We start from the raw sequence: 22,896 nt of genomic DNA on the forward strand, positions 1-22,896 counted from the left end.
GTTTGTTTCCTTCTCTCAGCTTCTCTACGCATCACTTGTGTCAATAAGTTGTGTAGAGTCTCTGCTTTTACCTTTCACACTACACACACCACACCACACCACACCACAGACACACACACACACACACACACACACACACACACCCCTACCTCTGCAAGTGCCATGTGAAAAATAGATGGAAGTTTGAGAAAGTCATAGATAACTGCAGGATAACTTCTATTGGTCCTAGCATGTCATTATATCCCTCTACCTCAACTGCTGGGTCTCTGAAATATCTGCTCTGAAAACCCTTCCTTCCCTGGTCACTTTATATGAAGAGGATAGTCCCAAAATTTGGTTTATTTTTTTGATGACACTCCTTTTTTAAGTTAAGGTTAATTAATTAATTAATTAGCATATTTAATTAACCAACATTAATTTAATTATCATTAATTAGCATATCCCTCCTCCACTGAACTATTGGGTTCAAGAAGATAGAGCGAACCAGTTTGGCTTGTATCTGACCCTAAGAATGTAGCACCACAGTGTTTGATAAATAATATATGCTCACTAAACATATAGTGTAGCCTGGGCAGTAGCACACTGGGTTAAGCACACATAGTACAAAGTGCAAGGACCAGCTCAAGGATTCTGGTTCAAGCCCCCAGCTCCCCACCTGCAGGAGTGTTGCTTTGCATGTGGTGAAGCAGGTCTGCAGGTGTCTATCTTTCTCTCCGCCTCTCTATCTTCCTCTCCTCTTTCAATTGTTCTCTGTCCTGTCCAACAACAACAACAAAAATGGGAAAAAAAATGATCACTAGGAACCATGATTCATAGTGCAGGTATCAAGCCCAACGATAACTCTGGAGGTAAATATATATATATAGCAAGTAAATGGATGATCTGGATAAACAACAAAGCATTGAACTACTACTACCCCCACTCCTCCAGATACAAAATATTTGATCCCAAGTGAGTGATAGATTTGTCAAGGCTGATTCTGCAGCCTGGAAATTCCCAAGACAACAAAGGAGTAGAGGATTTAGTGCCTCTTTAGACTCTTCAGTGCAGCCCTAGCACCAGTTTACTTCCTCCTGCCTGGGAAACTTGGAACACTTTTCCCAGACTTGCAGCTTTGACCAGAATCTTCCTGGGAAAATTGAAGTCTACTGCAAGTTAATAGCTGCTTTCTTTTATTTTAGTCTTTTTACTGTCTCTGAAAAAGCAATTGCTGCGAGTCAGGCGGTAGCACAGCGGGTTAAGCGCACGTGGTGCAAAGCGTAAGGATCCTGGTTCTAACGCCTGGCTCCCCAACTGCAGGGGAGTCACTTCACAGGCAGTGAAGCAGGTCTGCAGGTGTCTATCTTTCTCTCCCCATCTCTGTCTTCCCCTCCTCTCTCCATTTCTCTCCTATCCAACAACAATGACATCAATAACAACAATAATAACTACAACAATAAAACAACAAGGGCAATGAATGGGAATAAATAAATATTTCAAAAAAAGAAAAAGCAATTGCTTTAGTTTGTTAAAAAAAAAAAAAAAGAAAAGAAATACAATCAACAATATTCATACACCTTTCCCATATTTGTGAGATACTCTCTTCCCTGATCCACCTTTCTGTACCTGTTCCAGCCATGACATCATCTCCCAAAACAATAACTGGGATCCACCTTCATATCAGAATTCAGGCTCAGGCAAAAAAAAAAAACCCGAAAACTAGTATAGCCACAGGCCCTTTGAAATATAACTAAAATATGCCTACTAGCTATTTACAAAACAGAGACCCCCCCCCCCCAACTCTTCATCTGCACTATTCCAGTCTTTAGGTCCATGACTGGTCAACAATTTGTTTGACTTTGTATGTTAACTCTCTTGTCAACCACCAGGTTCCAAATGTTAGCATGATGCTGACCAAACTTTCCTGGACAGACAACACCACTAATATGTCCTGGAGCTCCGCTTCCCCAGAGCCCTTCCCCACTAGGGAAAGAAAGAGACAGGCTAGGAGTATGGATCGACCTGTCAACACCCATGTTCAGCGGGAAAGCAATTACAGAAGCCAGACCTTCCACCTTCTGCATCCCACAATGACCTTGGTCCCATACTCCCAGAGGGTTAAAGAATAGGAAAGCTATCATGGGAGGGGATGGGATACAGAGTTCTGGTGGTGGGAATTGTGTGGAGTTGTATCCCCTCTTATCCTATGGTTTAGGCAATGTTACCTTTTTACTGGTGATTTAATAATGATCTACAAGATTGTAGGAAAAGAGTGGTACAATTCAAGACAATTCCCACCACCATAGTTCTGCATCCCATCTCCTCCATTGGAAGTTTTCCTATTCTTTATCCCACTGGGAGTATTGGACCCCAGATCATTATGGGGTGCAGAAGGTGGAAGGTCTGGCTTCTATAATTGCTTCTCCACTGGATATGGATGTTGGCAGGTCAATCCATACTCCCAGCCTGTTTCTGTCTTTCCCTAATGGGGTAGGGCTCTGGAGAGGTGGGGTTTCAGGGTACATTGGTGAGGTCATCTGCCCAGGGAAGTCAGGTTGGTGTCATGGTAGCATCTGCAACTTGGTGGCACATTTGGGAGAGGGAGAGAGCTATACTTGAGACAGAAGAGAGAGGTTTTGTTTTTTTTTTAATATTACATTTCTTTAGTTCTCTCTATGTAGAACAGTGTCAGGCACATCGTAAGGGTTGAATGATGGAGTTAATAACTACATTTTTGGTGTGTCTTTGTGGCTGAAACTCTCATCCCTTATCCAGTCTTTTTTAAATCAACTTTGATGTCATCTCTCTCTCTCTCTCTCTCTCTCTCTCTCTCCCTTCATCTCTCTCCTCTCTCTCCAGATATATGAGTTACCTCTCTTCTCAATTCTCCCTGACAACCACTTTCCATAAACTCAAGTGCCCCCAGTCAAAGATGTTCTAGACCATTTTGAGGAACATCTGGACTTGGCCCACAGGTTACTGAATATGTTTTCAACACACACACACACACACCCACTCACACACACTGTCTCTTTCACTCTTGTTCATCTTTGTTTGAAGATGCTATTCTGGTTTGAAACTTTCTGACCCTGAATTTCTGGCTCTGAGATATTTCACTCAGTTCTTTGGAGTAATTTAGCCAATAAACCCACCAGGCAAAGAAAAGCTCATTACTGGAAACTCAAGGTGGCCCCAGTCATCTGTTTGTAAGGACTTGGTATCCCCAGGAACAAGCCTGGCTGTAAGGACAGCTCTGATGAGGATGTGAATGACATGGGAGTGGGGACGGTCTCTGTAAGAGTCCTGAATACTGCATGTGCTGCTCTTGCAATTCTTCGGGAATTGTAAGAATTCCTGCAGGATCCTCAGAAAAGGAGAATCATAAATATTTCTCCAGTTTTGTGAAAGCAATCATCTTGCAAAATAAAAAGAAGTATGTGGGGCCAGGCAGTGGTAGAGCTATCGTGTTACAATGTGCAAGGACCCGGGTTCAAGTCCCAGGACCCCACCTGCAAGGAAAAACTTCGCAGGTGGTAAAGCAGTAAGTGGTGAAGCAGTACTGCAGGTGTCTCTCTTCCTCTCTCATTTTCTCCCTCGTGCTTCCCTATCAATTTCTCTGTGTCTCTATTCAATAAAGAGATAGATCAAACATTAAAAACAAAACAGTATCTAAACACATACAAAGAGTCAGGAGATAGGACTAGAAGCAGAGGCCAAATACCCTAAAAGTCAGGACATACTGATCACTCGCTCCATGCGAAGAGTTAGGTCATAGATGCAATGCATCATGATAGAGACAAGGATTCTCTCTTTACCTGAATCCAACATCCTCTGATATATTATTCATTTAGCTTTGGCTTGCCAAATTATAAGATTTCACGGTCTATGTGTACAACTTACTGCCCCCAACACCAGAGTCCCTGTGCCTCCCCAACCCTTCCCTCTAATAAGCACCCTAATTTCACAATGTCTAAAAGACAGCTTGCTTACTAATTTCTTTTGCAAGCTTATTTGTTTTAGCCATTTGTATTCTACACATAAATGAAACTATCCAGTCTTTCACTTCTTTACTTGTTTAACTTGTAATAATCACTTCCAGTTCCATTCATTTATGTCCTGAGTATGATAAAATTTTATTTTTTTTCAATAATTGAGCCTTCAGAGAAAGCCTAGCCTTCTGCAGTACAAGGGGGAAGTGTGGATGGCACGCTGCACCAGCTCTGTCTGTCCCATCTGGAAAAGGACCTGTGAGCCAGCAGGCAGCTTCAGGCAAGGCTGCCATCTCTCAGGACTTGCCTGGATCCGAGAATAGAAGGAGGTAGTGTGCATGGCTTTTTTGGGGGGGTGAGGATGGGGGCGGGCATCCATCCTTCTAGGTGCCTCAGGGGAACCCCTGCACCCTCCTTGGTGTAATCCCCATCTCCGAATTCTCCTGAGTTCACGGTAGATGTATCCACCCCTGCAGCCCATACATGTCCTCCCACCCCATACAGGCTGGAATTGGACATAGATTTTTTTTTTTAACCAGAGCACTGCTCAGCTCTGGTTTATGGTGGTGCAGGGGATTGAGCCTGGGACTTCGAGGTGTGGGATAGAGAGGAACTCAACTCCACAGATATGTGAGCAATGGGTGTTTACTGTTGCATGCCGTTGAGAATTTGTGGGGGGGTTTTCTCTGTTCCACATCAAAAGTTAACTGATTACAAAGCCAAAGAAAAATTAGAACTCTCTATTTAAATAACAATTCCATTGAAAAAAATATATAACCATAATAATGCTATTGAATATATATATATATATATATATACATAATTTCACCATCCAATCATCTGGGTTTTTTTTTAATTATTTATTTGGTTTTTTTTAGTGGATAGAGACAAAGAGAAATTGAGAGGGGAGGGGGGATAGAGAAGGAAAGCAACAGAGAGACACCTGCAGCCTTGCTTCTCCACTCATGAAGCTTTTCCATTGCAGGTGAGGACCAAGGGCTTGAACCCTGTCCTTGCACACTGTAATATGTTTGCTTAATCAGGTGCACCATCACCTGGCCCCCATCCAGTCATCTGTTGATGGGCATCTACATTGATCCCATGCCTTGGTTATTGTGAACTTTTCAGTTATGGACATAGGGTACAATATCATTTCAAAATTTCAGGTTGTTTTTATATTCCTTGGATATATGTCTAGGAGTGGTGCCAATGAATCATAAGGTATTTCCATTTTTCATTGGTTTAAGGACTCTGTACTTTTTCCAGAAGGGCTGCATCAGTTTGTATTCCCACCAATAATGCAGACCATCCTTATTTGCATGAACATGGTTCCTTCACTGGATTTCCAGAGAATCAGAGGATTGGGCAAGAAAGCCAGGATGGTGGCATTGCATTAATGCCTACCATCTTTCTTTGGAAATACTTCCTCACAGTGGGAGGCGGATAGTTCCCACCCGAGTTCAGTCATGCAGTTTGCTATGTCAATAGAAGAGATGGTGCACCAATTCCAAGCCTAGACTTCAAGAAACCCTACATGGTTTCATTTGCTTCCACCATCACCCTGAGAGAGACATGCTTGGGCCCCTTCACTAATCCTGGGAGGACAGAAAACATGTGGAACCAAATCTTCTCAGCCGGGCCCAACATGGTCAGCCAAACTCCAGCCCCCCACCCACATGTATGAGTGAGCCCAGCCCACATCAGCTCAACTCCACAGATGTGTGAGCAAAGGATGTTTACTGTTGCATGCCACTGAGAACTTGTGGTGTGTGTTTTTTTTCTGTTCCACATCAGAAGTTAACTGATCACAGAGCCAAAGAAAAATGAGAACTTTCTATTTGAATAACAATGCCATATATGCATGTAGTGCTCTAAGTCTGTCTAAATATTTTTCATAGTAAGTCTTACTGTGCTCTTTGGATAACCCTATGAGGCAGATATGACTATGTCCACCTTACAGCCAATGGTCTAAGGTACAAAGGAAAGTAAAATCAGTCTGTCCACAGTGATATATAGCTAAGCCACTTCTTCCTCTCTTTAGCTTAGGGTTATAAGCCACAGCACAGCGCGCGCGCACACACACACACACACACACACACACACACACACACACGGTCATAGGTAGAGGGGAAACATGAACTGGTAGCTAGCATTATATGATAATAAGAAGATGAACGAAAAAAATTTGGGGAGGGAATAAAGAAGCTTGTCCCACTGGTTGAATAGGCTGGGTTCCTCTGGGGAGAAAAAAAGTTTCTGGAAAAAATGGGCCACACGTGACATATCCCAAAGGACACAATTATGGTGCAGTGGGAGACCAAAGAGAAGGAAGACTGTGAGTCCAGGAAGGTTACACAGATAGTTTATATGTACTTTATTGCTGTGTGCAACGTGCCAGGAAACCTGCTAGAAATCTGACATGCATTATCTCATTAATTTTCGTAATGACACCGTGAAGATGACTGTAATATGGCGTAGCATAACAGAATAGAACACAGCCCCCCAACATGAAGCAATAAAACCACTTGCCAAAGCTCACACAGCAAGTGGCATTGGGCTAAAGCCCAAATCTGTCCGCCTCCTGTCCTAGGCCCTCTGTCTTTGGTTGAGAATGAGACATAGACTTGGAGGCCAATGCTAAGCCAGAAGATGTCTGCAAGAGAAGAGTGGCTGGAGGCTAGGAACGTTTTGCTGAAGGCAGCAGACATCAAAGAGAACCCATTTTCTTCCCATGTGTTGACTCTAGATCACAAATGTCCGAAACTCGAGGACTCGTGGGTCTTCCTTCTCAGTCAACTGAGTGTGCATCACAGTCCCCACAAGCAAAAGGCTCAGCTCATATGCCTTTCGGTTCTACTCTCCTCTGGGCTGATCAGCAGGTCATGCTGCTTAGGTGAGTGTGTGTGTGTATGTGTGTGTGTGTGTGTGTGTGTGTGTGTGTGTGTGTGTGCGCACCATTCCTTTATTTTCTACTGGATGTTTGTTTACAAGACCATCCATAGTTTGGGGGCCTGGGTGATGGAGCACCAGGTTGAGCACACATGTTATAATGCGCAAGGACCCCAGTTTGAGCTCCCCTAGTCCCCACCTGCAGGGGGAAAGCTTTGTAAGTGATGGAGCAGGGCTGCAGGTGTCTCTCTGTCTCTCTGTCACCCCCTTCCCTTTCGATTTCTGGCTGTCTCTATCCAATAAATAAATGCTTAAAAAAAAAAAAGACTGTACATAGTTTGGGTAAAACTTTTCACCTCTCTGCAAATGGTGTGTTGCTCTGACATGCCTGCCGCCAAGGTGTCTGTCTCTCCCCTCTCAACCTCAGAGTCCTCCCTTTCCGCCCACTCCCATGGTAACCTTAATTTCTTCTGAGTCTTGAGGTTTTTTTTTTTTTTTTAGTCTGATTTTTTTTTTAATCATGTAAGGTTTTTGACCTTTACTTTCTGGCTTGTTCTACTTGAAATGCGGCCATTCAGCTTCGCCCATGTTGTAGGAAAGGCAAGCGCTCATCCCGTCTGAGAGCTGAGTAGGACTTCTGAGTACATGTACAGCTTCTTATCCACTGACCTGTTGTTGGATACCTGGAACATTTCTAAATCTGACTGTTGGACATAGTGTTGAAATGAGCACAAGTGTCCATATACTTCTTCTGACCAGTGGTTTTTTGTGCCCCTTAAATGGATAGCTAGGGGAAATATTGCTGAGTTGTGTGACAGGTCTATTTTTAATAATTCAAGGAATTTCCACACTGTTTCCTTTTTAAAAATTTTATTATCTTTATTTATTTATTGGATAGAGACAACCAGAAATTGAGAGGGAAGGTTGTTATAGAGAGGGGCAGAGACAGAGAGACACCTGCAGCCCTGCTTCACACTTGTGAAGCTTTCTACCTGCAGGTGGGGACCAGGGGCTCGAACCCAGGTCCTTCCACACTGTAATGTGTGCGCACAAGCAGGTGCGCCACCACCCAGCCCCGTTTCCTATAGGAGTCAGGCCAATTTTAATTTACACCAACATAGTACAAGGAGTCCTTAGATGTGCTAAACTTGCTCTTTGCTTTTTTAATGTTTAAAGTTGATTTATTTTAATTGATAGAACAGAGATAAATTGATAGGGAGGGAGAGACAGAGAGACACCTGCAGCACTCCTTCACCACTCATGAAGCTTTTCCCCCACAGGTGGGGACCGGGGTCTTGAACCTGGTTCTTTGTGCATGGTATATTATGTGCACTTAACCAGGTGTGCCACCACCTGGCCCCCCAACTTGTTCTTTCTATCTTTTTTGCTGTAGGGCCTTCTCCCAGTCATGATGTGATATCTCACTGTCATCCTGTTTCTCATTGCTTGGACAATGAATGACATTGATGGGGGATGAGAAATTATACCTGAGAGTCAACATAGGTTCTAGAAATCATCCCCCCAATAATAAAAAGAAATTAGCTACTTATTGTTATGATTAGCAAAGCAAGGAAGAAGGTGGAAGCTAATTACTGGGTGGCATCATTCATCTGTTAAAATCTAGAGAATTGAACCACAAGGCCTTGCAAAAACAAAAAAGCATCCAACTACAAACTCTAAGACTGTGTGAGATTATAGTTTGGGGCAGGGGAGAGAAGAGGCATAGAAATTTGATGGTGGGTGTAGTGTGGGACTATATAATCTTAGGAATCACTATTTAATTGCTATTAATTTCTAAATAAATAATCATATTCAATATTTTTCACATGCCCATTGTCCTTCTGTAGATAGCACTTAGGTGATTCTTTTTGTGATGCTACCCTACACTGTGTTATTGACGGGGGAGTCTATCTCTCAAGTTTAGCAACTTGGATTCAAAACTGAGCCTGACTTAATAGCTGTGCTCCCTCGGGTAAGTGACATAACTTCTCAGAGTATCCAGGGACAGTGAGATTATCTACCTTGAAGGATGCTAGAGGAAATAAAAACTGTTGCCCAAGTACATTGCACATTCATCTCCAAAAGTCACCTCTCTGAAAATCCAACTACCTTTACAAATGGCCATGAGGGAAAACAGTCTCTAGAAGGTGAGCCAGGCATGAAGCACAATTCACTCAGGGAAATCTGTCCTGATGATTCTACACAGAGGCTGTTCAGGTAACACCTACCATATGGGGCAGAGGACCAGACCAAAGACAGGGAGGCCTAGTGGCTCTCAGTAGCCTGGGCATGTACTCAAGTCCACAGTGTCCTCTCTGTAGAGCTCTGAGTCACAGCTCTTTTAAAGAAAGCAGCTTGGGGGAGTTGGGTGGTAGTGCAGCGGGTTAAGTGCAGGTGGCGCAAAGTGCAAGGACTGGAGTAAGGATCCCGGTTTGAGCCCCAGCTCCCCACCTGCAGGGAGTCACTTCACAAGTGGTGAAGCAGGTCTGCAGGTGTCTATCTTTCTCTCCCTCTCTCTGTCTTCCCCTTCTCTCTCCATTTCTCTCTGTCCTATCTAACAACAATGACATCAATAATAACTACAACAATAAAACAACAAGGGTAACAAAAGGGAATAAATGATTATTTTAAAGTGCCTTGTATTTTAGTCAATCCTCATTCTAAACCCTTACTTGTTTTTCATCTGTATAGTTTTGTCTTTGGCAGAATGTCGTGAGTGGAACCATGCAATGTAGACTTTAAATTCTGAGTTCTTTCTCTTGGCAGTCTGCATTTTATAAAATATATCCCTGCTGTTGGAGATTGAGATCTCATTATACTGCTTCACTTTGGTCTGTTTACCCATTCACCTACTGAAGAGCATCGTGACTGTTTCAGTTCAGGGATTATGATATAAAGGCAACAATAAACATTCTCAGAAACTTTTTTTTTTATGTAGACACAAAAGTTTTCAAATCAGCTGGGCAATTTCCTAGCGGTTCAATTTCTTTATTGTATGGCATAACTATGCTCAATATAATAAGAAACTGTCAAACTCTCTCACCAAATTACTACAGTAACTTAGGTTCCTAAAGCAATGAATGAAAGTTATTGCAGCTCTACTTCTGTGTCAGCAACTGGTATTGGCAAGTTTGGGGAATCTTAATCATTCTAATAATTGTGCAGTGGCATCTGAGTACTGAGTTTCAACTCCCTGATGGCATGCAATGGAAATCATTTCTTCTTATGCTAATTAACTACATAGGAAACTTTTGGTGAGGTATCTGAGCCTTTTGCCATTTTTAATTTGGTTTCTATCTTCTTACGGATTTGTAATGATTCATTTTGCATTTGTAATGCAAATTTTTGACACATATGTATATTGTAAATATTGTTTCCTCAGCTGTGGCTTGACTTTTTATTTTCTTGCCATTTTTAAAAAAGCAATAATGATGTATTATAATTCACTTCTTTCTGCACATTCTTTTGGTGCTCTGTTGGAAAAAAATATTTCCTACCCTATATTTTTTAATAGGCAGAAATGGTGAAAAAGACCAAGTTAGTGGATAAAATGAGCACACAGCATTTCAGCCAAGTAATCAAGATTAACATCTATAGGGATGTCACTTTAGAAGTGTCTATCCTTAATGTGATGAGTCTGCCTCCCAAAAGACCAGTCTAATTATGGAGAAACATCAGGCAAGCTGAAATTGAAGGGCATTCATAGGCCAGTCTACCATCTAAACTCTTGGTTTCATCAGCAAGAAGTCTGAGAAACTTACAACGATTTTTTTTCCTAAACATTGAGCTTGTTATACGAGCTCTTTATGGGCAACAAAAGATTCCCTCCATCTATAATCATACTTTCTGCAAATAAAAACATTTTACATCTTCCCAGCATGTGCATTAGAATAAATTATGTTTAAGGTAAGTGCATGAGCAAACTTTATTATGAGCTGTGACTTAATGAAGTGTAAGAAGCAAATTAAGTGTACATCTAGAGTACAGACACCACTGGCATTTCAAGAACAGGGTCCAAATATTAGAGTCTAACAGATCTATTTATCCACAGCTTTGTCAGCTCAAATTTAAGTGGCAAATACCACAAGGTATTTAATGTCAGGTCAAGAAGCAGACACACTCTGAAAAGCAAACCACTTTCAGATTTCATTGCAGGCATCCCGATTTCTTTCTTGGTTTTTTGATGGAAGCATACTTACCTCTCACTCCCTCAGTTTCCACTTCTCCCTCTTCTTCCTCCCATGTTCCCTTACTTTCTTTTCTTTCCCCTTTCTCCTTAAGTTTTCTCAGCTTCTCTCTCAATCACTTTCTGCCGACAACCACTAGCCCTAATCCCTCATTCCCCAATTCTTGCTCATATTCCAATTCGCAGAAGTGTCACATCATTCCTCTTTCCACAGCTGGTTCCTTTCGTCTCAAGTGCCACACCCAGAAGGCTGCCCACTCTCTGCTCTCTTAACCAACTCTCTGTTACTGTCTTCCATCCACATGGGCAAACAACCAGAAGAAAATATTCCTATTCTGTGTCAAAGTCTTCCATAGACTCAAGTCCTGGGGCTACAGATTTAATCAACCAAAAATCCCCTCCTCGCAGTGTTTTGATATATTACCCTTCTAACTGGACAAGGAAGTGATTCTCAAGTCTTGGCATAAGTGGATGTATTATGTAAGTATGAACCTTCGGAATCTGCTAGCTTAAAAAAACCCCTCGTTCTATAATGCTGATACTGTAATAGATGGGATATGAGCCCCTGTTGAGAAACACTGGAGGCATGCAGTGGAGGGACAGATGAGGGGGTGTTGGTATCCTTTTCAATGTACTACAAAATGAATGTCAGGTCCCCATATCTGGTCCCAGGCCTGTCCCCAAGCAGATGACTCATATAGCTTAGTAATGTCTCAGACTATTATATGGGAAATGGAGCTCATAGCATCTGCCTTCTGGGTTTTATAGAGTTGTAGTGGGAACTCCAATGAGCCAATTAGTCTGAAAGTGTTCTGAAAGCTATAAACTGGAATAAATGCAGTGGTGATATATAATTCCCAAAGAACACAATAGCCTCAAATATTCCTCTATTACTTGGAAAAATGTTCTTGAAGATTTTTTTTGAAATTCCAGAAATAGAAATTGGAGTGGCATTACATAATTCTCAATATGGGATATAGGCTATAGCAATCCTTCTCAAAGCAACTGCATAAGACTCACCCAGGGATCTTACAGAGGGCAGATTTGATGTCAAGATGCAGGCTGGAGCCATCTCTCACAGACCAGTGATGCAAGTCATGCTGATGCTGCAACTCAGTGGGCCACACCTGAGTAGAGGAAGGGCTCCTAGGCCCAGGTAGTGGCACCCCTGGTCGAGTGCATACACTACAGCGAGCAAGGACCAGGGTTCAGGCCCCCAGTCCTCACCTGCAAGGAGGAAGCATCACAAAAAACAGTAAAACAGTGCTGTAGGCATCTCTCCCTTTCTCTCTCCCATTTCTCTCTCAACTTCTCTCTGTCTCTTTCGAAAATAAATAACTAAAATATTGTTTAAAGGAAAGAAAGAGTTCAAGCTCTAGCTAGAGAAGTTAGAGAAAAATGAGGTGAGTCACCAAAAAAGCATTGTGATTCAGGTTAGCTGGAGAGAGGGTGAAGGCTGAGAAAAGACTAGATAGAGCTCAAGCTCTCACCAGCATCCATCCCACTGGTGAGGAAGTCATGCCACTAAAGTAGAGGGAAAACAGACCTTTCCTGGTAGCAGACTTGCTGGGAAACAGAGTAGGAGGAGAGGGCAAGGGGCTAATTTCATCACACAGGGTTCAGAGACAACAGGCTGTGAGGTCCCCAGAATCCATAGCAATAAAAGTCTAGCAGTTAGCTCTCAGAGGAAGCTGCCTTTACAGTGACCAGGCTGTATGATGATGTTCAGTTGTTGTGTAATAGTTGATGAGTTAGTATTCTTCATGGATTGAGTACGGCAATTTGCACAGAGCAATGAGATGACCACAATAGCCAGCATGGGAAAAAGAAATGAAGACCTTGGGGGCAGGGGTGATGTACCCAGTTAAGCGCACATAGTACTAAGTCCAAGTATCAGTGCAAGGACCTGGGTTCGAGCCCCCACTCCCCATTCACAGCAGGGATACTTCACAGGTGGAAAATCAGGACTTCAGGTATCTCTCTGTCTCTCTATTGTCTTGTTATCTCTCACTTTATCTCTGTTCTAAAGAATGAAAAAATGGCCACCAGAAGCAGCGGATTCATAGTGCCAGCACTGAGCCCCAGTGATTGGAAGCAAAAAAAAAAAAAAGAAGGGGGGAAGAAGGAAGGAAGGAAGTAGGGAGAGAAGGAAGGAAGGAAGGAAGGAGAAAAAGAAAAGAAATATAGATGTCTATACTGATTCTTTATCTCCTCTCACTCTCTCCATGTCCATTCTCTATCCTGCATGTTTCTTGTATGGTTGACACTAATGGGATGGTGTCATTGGGCTTCCTGGCCCTCTGGATCTGCTGGGTCACTACCCATGGAAGACAGTAGTAGGAGGTCACAAGAAAGGAGAGAGAATTCAGGTGTATATTCCCTGGGGACCTACCTCCCCACTGGGCCATGAGGTGATATATCAAGGCCTTCCTCAATGAAAGTCTCGGTTCTAGAAACCACAGCTCTCCCTGAATCTCTTCAGCCCTTGGCATATTAGCAACACCCTGCTGTTGCAATCTCAAGAATTGTTTGACCAGCTCTCGTTGGGTTCCCTTCATTTCCCACAAGTTTGTCGCTATAAAACATTCCTTTTTTACTTTGTTACTTTGTTGGTGTGTTTCATTTCTGATACAATCTTCATAACTGGAAGATTCATATAATGCAGTTAGGCATCCTTTTAAGGTGTTTCGGTCAGTGATGGAACACATATATGATGGTGGTTTCAATTCATTATTCCACCGTCTAAGTATGTAGAAGGGCTACAAATTTCTGGGTTTGCGTAATTGCATTCTATGACCTTAATGCAATGATAAAGCCATCAAAGGATGCATTTCTCAGTACAGATTGTTAAGTAATGTGTGTGTGGTCATAGGAATATGCCCTATATTAAATGACTGTCCTAGGGTTCAAGTCCCCTGTCTCCTGTCTCCACCTTCAGGGGGAATCTTCATAAATGGGAAGGAGTGCTGCAGGTCTCTCTCTCTCTCTCTCTCTCTCTCTCTCTCTCTCTCTCTCTCTCTCCTCTCTTTCTCTCCCCTCTCTCTTTCCTTCTTCCCCCCATCTACCTCCCCTTCCCATCTCAAGTTCTCTCCATTCTATCAAAGTAAAGTAAATAAATACATACAAAGATAATGATTCTAAATCTTTGTATGCTACTGGGAGAATTAAGTGATAAAAGAGCCAGGCAGAGACATATCTGGCTAAGTGCACACATTACAATGCACAAGGACCTGGGTTCAAATCCCTGGTCCCCACCTGCAGGAGGAAACTTCACGAGTGGTGAAGTAGGGCTGCAGGTGTCTCTCTGTCTCTTTCCCTCTCTATCTCCCCCTTCCCTTTCAATTTCTCTCTGTCTCTGTCCAATAATAAATTAATAAATAATTCAATAAATAAATGATTTTTGAAAAAAATTAAAAAGGATTAAATGATATAACACATGCATGGTACTTAGCATAATGCGTGGCACCTAGTCAGTTAGTTAGTATTCTTGTTAGCACGGCAAACCCTTCTCTTCCTCAGCAACAACAATGATGTCTCAAATGATGCAGATAGATTTAAGGATAGTTTCAGACTACTGTCCCCAAAATCTCATCTAAATTCACCAGTCCTATTTAACCATTTCATGCAAACTGAAAATTTCTTCTACCTTGAGTCGAAGACATTGCTTTGTTCTAATTGCATTTCTGAGACGATATTTGTGACCTGTTCTGTGCCTTAGTTTCCTCAGGTTTCTGAGGAATTTGAGTGTAGAGGTTGATAGATGGCAGTTAGGAAGGCATTTCAGTGTCTGAGAAGAGTTTCCCAGAGACACAATGAAGGTAGGAATAAACAAACAGTTACAAATAAAGGGTTAGAAGAACAAAGTTATTTTAGACGTGGATAAGGAATGCTCATTCTTTTCTTTCTATAGACATGATCACACGTTCTCTATGGCTAAGATCATGGATGTGCATGGCCAGGGAGGTATGTAGAGGATAGAGAATTGGACTTAAAATCTCTTATGCATGACTCAGCCCTTATTTTGTAGTCAGCTCTTGGGCACTCACTGCATATGCCCTGAAGTTTCCATTAGTCTTTTCCCATTGGTATTATCTCTTCATTTGACTAATAAACTCCAAGAGGAAAAAAAAAAAGCATTGCTTAGATGCCTTTCAACCTCTAGCACAGTCAAGCGTCAATCTGTGGGTGATTTATACTTTGACCCATTCAGATAGGGACATCGGAGACATGACACTTCTTTCCAAGACATTCACGAGTGACATTCTAACAGGTTTGACTGACCTGGAAAATCTGATTTGGCCCATGTATATAATGAATATCAGAGCAAATTAAGGCTGTGAGTGTAAACACATGGAAAAGAAAAAACCCTTCTTCATTATTAGATTGCTTTTTATTTGTGTAGCCACTGGAATTTGAAATCTTTTATTTTTATATGTATTTTACTTATATTATATAAAATACTACTCAGAGACCAGGGGGAAGAATGAGAGGTTGCCAGGACTGAGGACTAACAGCATAGTTCTGAGGGGCTGAGAGCCACCAGAAAAACATTCAGACCTAAGTTTAAGCATTTTTGCAGTAGTGAAGAATGGAATAAATGTCCAGAGAAGCAAAATAAAGAAACAGCTCCTTAATTTTTAAAGTGAAAATAAAAGTTGATTCCAGAAATCAAAATACGTAAGCTTACCATTAGCTGTACACTTTGAATTTCTTTTCCAGAAGCCAGACAAGTGATTGATGAGCCTTAATAAAAGTAATAGGTCATAGGTGTGATTTTGCATGTAGAGATGAGAACTTATAAAAGTTTTTGATGGAAGCTGGGTTCGTGCAGTAAAGAACACATTATACAAGGTGCAGGGATCTAGATTTGAGCTCTCTGCACCACAGGGGAGAACCATGCAGAGAAACTTCAAAAGCAGTGGAGCAATGCTGTGGTGTCTCGTCTTCTCTAGCTCTTACCCTCTAGAGTAGAAAAGAGAGTCTTCCAGGAGCAGTGGAGTCATGCATGTGCAGAGCCCCAGCAAAAACCCTGGTGGCAAAACAAAATAAATGGAAAAATAAAAACTATTGATGGTCTAGAGCCCGATACACTTAATGAGAACCCCCACATCAAACTAGTATTCTTGTATTAACAAATTACAGATAGATTACAGCAATTCCACCAACAGGGAGTAATGGGTTCTATCACAACTTAATATAGATACTTAGTTTGAGAATATATGCATATTTATACAATCATATACATATATATATATACTTATGTATATATATATATAGCTGTCAGAAAAGTCACACATATTTGTGCATAGAAAAATATGTTGTACTAGATATGATGGGAATGAAGAGCTAAATAGCAGAAATGCTTAGATTTTTTAAATTATTTTTATTGTCTTTATTTATTTATTAGATAGACAGCCAGAAATTGAGAGGGAAGGGAGTGATAGAGAGGGAGAGAGATAGACACTTGCAACACTGCTTCACCGCTCGTGAAGCATCTCCCCTGCAGGTGGGGACCGGGGGCTTGAACCCGGGTCCTTATGCACTTTTAACGCGTGCACTTAACCAGGTGCACCACCACCCGGCCCCAAGATTTTTTTTTTTATGTAATAAAGAACAGTTGTTGTTTAACCCTACACTTAAGTTCCCTTCAGAACAGACTCAGAACTTAGAGATATATTTTAACTGAATAACAGAAACTCAGTTAAAATGTTATTTATATGTTAATTTATTTTGAGAGAGGAAAAAATAAGATAGAAAGACAGCAGAGCACTGCTCAGTCTGACTTATAGTGGTGCTGAGTAATTGAACTCACCAATTCTGGAGACCTCAGACATGCAAGTTTTATGCTGTCACAAATTGAGTGGTCTTCTCATGCTTTGAAGCCTAATGTTGTATATTTTTGGTGATTAGTCTCTTGTCTGAGGTATGGCATGTGAAGATCTTCTCCCATTCTGAGTCAGTATAAAGTTCCTAATGAAATAGTATCTAATTAGACTTAGATACCCTCCTCACCTACTTCTTATCACAGTTCTCTCACTCACTCCAAAGTTAACCTTAGCAAAGCAAGGACAAGAGCTCCAGTGGCACAATCGGTTAGCACGCGGTACTTATACAGCAAAGCAAGGGCTGCAAAAGTAGAATAAGGGCAAGAGACTGGCATACTTTAAGGATGACTCTTTAGTCACTATCAGGCCACCCCATCAGCTGGGGCCCTAGTCGGGGAGTCCTGAGATTCCCAAACAGACATGATGGACCTAGACCTCAAATAAATCCCTCTCTCCATTGTTACAGGCCATCTCTATCAGGAACAACAAAAAAGACTCCTTTGTGGGTCCCCCATAGGACCTTGCACTCAACTTGGATCAACAACAGTAGAGAATGTCCCATCCTCCAAAGGGAGGATGGACGACATACTCTATGTTACATCTGAGGAAGACAGGTCAATATTGGGGCAGCTTGGAACGTTCCTACTCATGAGCTCAGATCTACAGGAATGCAGAAGTCACATAGTCTCCTAAGCTGAATATGGGCCCCAGACAAAATCAAATAGATGGGGTTTACAGTCAACAATATTTATATCTCTTTCCCATATTAGCGGTCTTCCCTGATACAGCTTTCTGTCCTTTTCCAGCCATGACATCAACTCCCAGACAATAACTTGGATCCACCTGCATATCAGATTTCAGGCTCAGACAAAGAAAAAAAAAAAACTAGTATAGCTACAGGCCCTTTGAAATATAACTAAAGTATGCCTACTAGCTATCTACAAAATGGAGAACCCCCCCCCCAAGTCTTGATCATCATTATTCCAGCCTTTAGGTCCATGATTGGTCAATAATTTCTTTGGCTTTGTATGTTAACTCTCTTTTCAACCACCAGGTTCCAGATGCTAGCATGATGCCAACCAGACTCCCCTGGACAGACAACCCCACCAATGTGTCCTGGAGCTCTGCTTCCCCAGAGCCCTTCCCCACTAAGGAAAGAGAGAGACAGGCTGGGAGTATGGATGGACCTGTCAACACCCATGTTCAGTGGGGAAGCAATTACAGAAGCCAGACCTTCAACTTTCTGCATCCCACAATGACCTTGGGTCCATACTCCCAGAGGGATAAAGAATAATGGCTTACATGTAAACAACTCAGAATTTTTTAAGATAAAGCTAAGTATATAACCCAAATATGATTTGAGTACCAGAATGGATGTCCAGTTCCAGGCAGTACTTAAAATGTAATTATAGAGATCGGTGCTAGAGCACACACAGTACAATCAACAAGGTTCAAGCCCCTGGTCCCTACCTGCAGTGAAGGAGACTCATGAGTGATGAAATGGTACTGCAGGTGTCTCTCTCCCTCTCTCCCTCTCTTTTCCTTTTCAATTTCTGTCTGTCTCTACCCTTAAAGGAAAGAAAGGATAGGTAGGTAGGTAGGTAGGTAGGTAGGTAGGTAGGTAGGTAGGTGGATAGATAGATAGATAGATAGATAGATAGATAGATAGATAGATAGATAGGCAGAATGAAAGAAAAAAAGAAAGAGAAAGGAAAGGAAAGGAAAGGAGAGGAGAGGAGAGGAGAGGAGAGGAGAGGAGAGGAGAGGAGAGGAGAGGAGAAAAAGATAATAGGGAAAAAAATGGCCACTGGGAATAATGGATGTGCAGACAGAGAGCCCCAGCAACAGAACAACAACAAAAAAAATTTGTAGTTATTTAAGCAGAGGCTGAAATGAGTTTAGCACTGCTTAGATCTCAAGTAGTGATAAGGTAGAGGTCATTTTAATGTGGTATTACCAAAATTGAATGTCACCATGGAAGGTGGCTAGTCTTGCACTGATAGTAATGGAAAGAGCTTGAAGAAACAAAGGAATGTTTACTAGGAAGCCTTGCAGTATCTTACCCTATTTCAAAGGCAGTCATAATTGGATAATAATAAATTAGATCAGTTAGACCAATTGCCTCATGAGACTTGAGTATTGTCACTGGCAAGTGCTTTAAGTATATAAGCTTCTACAATAGGATAGATTTCCTTTATTTTGTACATTATATAACAACAGCAATTATGATGCTATATTCCCAATATAGTGCTCTCTCTCTTTGCAGTGTGTTGATTTTCATGATGAAGCACATGGTTCAGAGAGCTCCTGTCAATCAAAAGGCTTCTTCAGCAGAGCTGCCATGTCCTTCCCTCAGGCCAACATCTGTGTCATCAGTCATTAGAAAACATGACAGCCTCATGGACCATGACACATACTACTGCCCAGTAGAAATGAGTCAGAAGGCAAGCAATACACCCCAGATAGTTCAATGGAACTCCACTGTGTGAATTTTGTGTTGCAGTGTCCACGTGGAGTTGCCATGGTGCCACAGAGAGAACTGATGTGACATAGATATAGACAGGAAGATTAAATTCTGGAATGGAGGAGGACCAAATTCTCACATAACTATAGATTCCACATGATAATTTACTTCTAGAGCCCATCATCTTTCTGGTACCACATGACATCATTTATTTGCTCCAGAGACTTAATTTTCTCATTCAAGGCCAAGAGTAATCCAAGACTCACCTAGAACAGAATTTTAAAAATCCCCCTATATTTTCCACCTATCATATGTTGAAGTGAACATGAATTGCTCTACTTGTCCAGCACCTTTGCTCAGGAACATGGTCTAGTTTCCCTTAGGTGAGCCATCCATGATGCTTGGAAGGGGCTGCTCTTCACCCCAGGTCCAGGCTGGGATTTTGATCTACATACCCCTCTGGCCACTATGATTATTCCACATGAGCCCAGGTGGGTCACTGACAACCTTCCCTTTCCTTTGGTGAAACATCTTGAGAAAGACCCTTCTTTATCTGTTTCAGAAGTGCTAAGCTATAGGATAATACTGGCTTCACTTGAATTGTTTGCCTGAAAAGGGAGTGAACACAGAAGACAGCCAACTCCAATAGAAAGGACATTAAAAATCTACAGACATTTCTGCCCCAAACCAACTGCACTTGTGGACTTCCCCCTTCAGTGGCCATTAAAAAATTGCTTTTCTTAACCTGGTTTGAGTTGGGTGTTCATCCTTTACAACACACTTAATCCTTATGATTTCAATTTTCTACTATTAAAACCAGGAGAGAAAAAGCAACTGTTGAGAGATCACAAGTTTCCCAATTCTAGGAGCCTCAACACCCTCAAGTCCTTGCTAACCTCTCCATCAGTGGTTCAGAAGTGGTTCAGACTTTCCACTACCCTAACAATGTGAGGGCTTGAGAAAGATTCTAAATGATCCTGACTTAATATGACTGTGAAACTAACCCTACTCAGATGAGCCTCTTTGCTATTGTTTTAATTTTAAAGCATCCAAAAGGAATTCGTCTAACATCATCACAGCTGCATGCAATGAAGTGTGTTTAAATGTGGTGATTGTATGTCAATTCTGTAGCCAAGGATTTTATCCAGAGAAAACAATTAACATTCAAGACATTATGCAAAGTAGATGTACTTCCTCCAGATATTTACATATGATGTTGAGTTAGGCAGGGTGTGAGCAGGAGAAAAACAAATGGGACATTTTCATGTATGGTGTTAACTTGGGAAGAGTTTTGAGTTGTCTTAGGGGAAGGGAGGGACACTGACAAATGAGAGGGTGGAGGAGAGAAGGGATGTAAGCAGAGAGCAGGCTAAGTTGGACAGTTTCTGAACTAGAGGCTTCATGGCCTAGGAGTCCTTTCACCAAAAACCCCAACTCCCCATTGCCATGGATTCTACTCTTCTCAGCAGGGAAGAAATGTAATACAAATAGGACTCAAGACTGACATCAACGCACTTAAAGATGATGAACCAAAATTAACTGCCTCTGAATAGGAATAGACTTTCTCATGGAAGCAAGCAGTAGGGTGGTCAATTGGCATCAACCAAGTCATCTGAGAAGTCTCTGCTGTCTCTTGTCCTAATAGCATTGGGGTTTCCTGGAACCCCTCAGAACATGTGCATGGTGGTAGGGGTAGAGGAGGAGGGCATTGCTGAGTAGAGTGTGTTGGATTTCATTTTAATTTCCACTTTCTTAATTAAAGTGAATCTGACCTCAAAAGAACACAGGGTACAGCCTCACTGGTTCAGACATGATGAGCTCAAATAACTTGAAAGTCTTTTTCCATAGCCAAATGTGATTCTGAGTCCTTTCTCCTTGAGAGGGAAGATTCTAGTAGAGTCTTAGTGGCCCCTGGTTAGCAGGTGGCCCTACAAAAAGCCTTGACTAGGGAGTCAGGCTGTAGCGCAGCGGGTTAAGCGCTGGTGGCGCAAAGCACAAGGACCGGCATAAGGATCCCGGTTCGAACCCCGGCTTCCCACCTGCAGGGGAGTCTCTTCACAGGCGGTGAAGCAGGTCTGCAGGTGTCTATCTTTCTCTCCTCCTCTCTGCCTTCCCCTCCTCTCTCCATTTCTCTCTGTCCTATCCAACAATAACTACAACAATAAAACAACAAGGGCAACAAAAGGGAATAAATAAAATAAATATTTAAAAAAAAAAGCCTTGACTTTGGTTAGAGAAGCAGCTGGCAATCTGCTGTTTAAATATTTTGGTTTTTTGTTTGTTTATTGGATAGACAGAGAAACTGAGATGGAAGGGGGTGATAAAGAGGGAGAAAGATAGATGTGCCTATAACACTGTTTCACTGTTCGTTGCTTGTGAAGCTTCCCCCCTGCAGGTAGGGACCAGGGCTTGAACCTAGGTCCTTATCCATGGTAATAAGTGTGCCCAACCAGGTGGGCCACCACCTGGTCCCATAACATATGTTTATTTGTCCTGAAGGTTTAATATAAAAAGGTATCAACAAAACTTGTTTCTTTTGAATTTCTGAAAGAAGTCCTACATGAAAAGAATCAAAGGAACTCCAACTCTATAATAAGGCACTCAAAAACTGGGAATACAAACAATAGCCACAGACAAAGTAATTCATAGGTAAAGGGAAAGTAAAATGGACAGAGCCATACAACTGATGTTGGTGAATCAGGGCCAACAGTCAAAGGCCTGGATATTAGACCAGAAACTCTAAAATTTCAATCTTTGCCTCATCACAGATTAAATTTGAAAGGAAGGAGTTGGGTTTGATAAGTCAGGAAGAGAGGGATGAATATTGGATGACCTCACATGTAGGTGGAACTTGGGAGACAGAGTCTGAAAATGTGACAGTGTGGAACTTAGACTGAGGATGGTAGACTGCATCAAAGCATGGGACTCTGGAGAAGCAATGGAAGAAGCAGGCTTTGGGAAGGTTGGGGTCCAAAGTTGGGAGTGAGAGTATTCTGTAGACACTCATCACATGGAGCTGGGAAATTGTGCCCATGTTGGTAGTGCAGTGAGTTAAGCGCACCTGGCACAAAGCACAAGGACTAGCTTAAGGATCCCAGTTTGAGCCCCTGGCTCTCCACCTGCAGGGGGGGGTTGCTTCACAGGTGGTGAAGCAGGTTTGCATGTGTCTGTCTTTCTCTGTTCCTCTCTGTCTTCCCATCCTCTCTCGATTTCTCTCTGTCTTGTCCAACAATAATGATAGCAATAACAACAACAACAACAATAAACAACAAGGACAAGAAAAGGGAAAAATGGTCTCCCAGAGTAGTGGATTCATAATGCAGGCACCGAGCCCCAGTGACAACCCTGAAGGCAAAAAAATAAAATAAAAAGTAAAGAGCCCATGTGTAGATAACTGCACTATAAAATCACTAACCCCCCCCAGTAAAATAACAAATTAAGCCTGCATAACAATAGTTATGCAAAAAGACTTAATGCCTGAGACGCCAAAGGTTCCAGATTCAATCTTCAGAACCACCAGAAGGCAGAGTTTTGCAGTGCTCTGGCAACCTGCATTTTTTAGAC

The sequence above is a fragment of the Erinaceus europaeus genome, chromosome 7 (assembly GCF_950295315.1).
Source record: "Erinaceus europaeus chromosome 7, mEriEur2.1, whole genome shotgun sequence".
Lineage (NCBI taxonomy): Eukaryota > Metazoa > Chordata > Mammalia > Eulipotyphla > Erinaceidae > Erinaceus > Erinaceus europaeus.